Genomic DNA, 2,072 nt, shown 5'->3' with positions numbered 1-2,072 from the left:
AAAAACGCCAAAAATGAAGTTATCGGCTCAAAAATGAGCTAAGTGACTACTTCTTTTCGGTGTAATCACACCCTGAGGATTCATTTTCAACATTTTTGTAAAATGTCCAGATTTCGTGTCCGTATTCCTTTAAGTGCCTGGAAGTGGCACTCGCACCTCGGCGTTGGTGTCCCCTAATGCATTCGTTGCATTAACTTTGTGTTTTGCTAGGTTAGCATTGTGTTTATAAAGTGAAGTATGGCACAGGCACAGATAATGCTGGTGAATTCTTGATGTAAACGATGTAAACTGCACTACACTATGCCCGGCGTCCTCGCGGTCTACTTTCATGGCAAACGGAACGGTCGGGAAACGAACTTGAAGGAGAGGGAGCCGGAGTTTTGACACACATATTTCAAAATCTATGGGATGGTAGACATATACCGCTCCGCAGTAAAAATGGCGAGTGATGTATTATTAGATTTCGTGAGCCACTTCAGGGAGTACATCCAACAAGCACAATTTCGCAAACTCTAACAATGTCTGCTGTGCTATCATTATTACTGACTTCACTGGTTATCTCAGTGTTACCAATAAAAAAGCTTACGAGTTGGGATATGTATGATAGAGATGTTCGCATTCGCTGCTTCGTTTTTGCTTATAAGGAATTTGTTTGGTAAGTGCGTAATTATTTCATCCAACTCAAAACCGTTCGCTTAAATGAAGCATCTGACCTTGCAAACCTTTAAACATACAAGAAAAATACGGGGTAGCTTCCACTAGTGCCGCAAAGCTAAAGACACTGCGGAGATGATCGGTTCCTGGCTGGTCCTGGCTATACGAAATGATGCTAAGTTATACGAAGTAATGCCAAATGATGCTAAGCTATACCAAGTGTATAAGCATTCCCTCGTGATCTGTGGCATCGGGGAATGCCTCACGAAGCACTTGCAGTTCGAGAACACGTAGGCGAAGTCAGGCGAAAGCTATGCACAATGTACGGGTGGTGCGCAGCAGACGACACGTCGGATTGACGTCACAGCGCATGCCCAGTAGCGCGCGGCTGGTGGGAGCTCGGCCGAGCCGCCGCCAGTGGTGCCTGCTGCAGTTAAGGACACCGCGAGCGTTCGGGGCTAATGCGGGGAAACGGAGAAGCGCGGATGGGCTTCGGCAGCACCTCTGCGCGTTGCCTCGGTGGTGCTGCTACAATTTGTTTCTATCTCGCTGTCATTTTCTCTTTCTCTCTCCCGAGCATAGCGCGCGACGGAAGTCGCTGTTTAAGAAACAAAAGTGTCACTCGCTGCTCGTGCAACCAAAAACATAACTTTCTAACTACGAATTATTAAATAAAACACGCTATATTGCAAATACGGCGAACTTAAGCGCCCTATACATTTTTATGTGTTAAATAAGGAGGAGAAGCACTGGACAATACAGAGTGCACTGGACGAGATGGTGTTCTCGGTGTCTGATCGTACCCCATTTTAAGCGCGAATGTTGTTTTTTTTTTGTTTTTTTACAGCGAAGCTGTATATGGCTAGTACCCAGCAGATCGATATCCGTGGACCAAAAATCCCGCAGGTTGTGAAATACCGGGTCGACCCGCGGTGGAGGTGAAAGAGGCTAGAAGTACTACGCCAACTTGCAAAAGTAAGTTCAACATCTTGGGTCCAAATACAACTCGTATCAGATATTAAGTTGATAAAAACAGATAGTACACTTTGACCCGCGTCGGCCATGTCTACGTTCGCATCATACACGTGTACGCCATCCCGCGTATTCAAACTAGTGGTTACCAATGTAAGTGTTTTCTCCATCCTGACGCCATGCTCTACGTAGGCTCATTTCCTCAGTCCTGATATCACTGTAAATGGGGTAGGCCGCGTGTTGTACGGTCTGAAGAACAGCGTGCCTACCAAAAACGATGGCGGGAACAAAAAAGGGGAGTGGGCGCCGTGGCGGCGGAAGCAGACCACCAACGATTAGCGGGCGCGGACGTCACGCGTAAGCGTGCTGCTCGCCAGGACCGTGAGGCGAAAAGAAATGCGAACCGTCCATGGGGCTCCGATCCCGAAAACGGTCAATCGCCGCAT

The 2,072-nt window shown here is 47.4% G+C and overlaps 1 non-coding gene across 1 annotated transcript; it reads right to left on the bottom strand.

Annotated features, from left to right (window-relative positions):
- Positions 1-1,535: 1,535 nt before the first annotated feature.
- LOC119454677 (U2 spliceosomal RNA) lies at positions 1,536-1,718 on the bottom strand. Its single transcript, XR_005192615.1, has one exon. It is a non-coding gene; the product is annotated as a U2 spliceosomal RNA (small nuclear RNA).
- Positions 1,719-2,072: the final 354 nt, after the last annotated feature.

Source organism: Dermacentor silvarum, chromosome 5 (assembly GCF_013339745.2).
Source record: "Dermacentor silvarum isolate Dsil-2018 chromosome 5, BIME_Dsil_1.4, whole genome shotgun sequence".
Taxonomy (NCBI): Eukaryota; Metazoa; Arthropoda; class Arachnida; order Ixodida; family Ixodidae; genus Dermacentor; species Dermacentor silvarum.
This window is presented reverse-complemented; position numbering and strand designations above follow the sequence as displayed.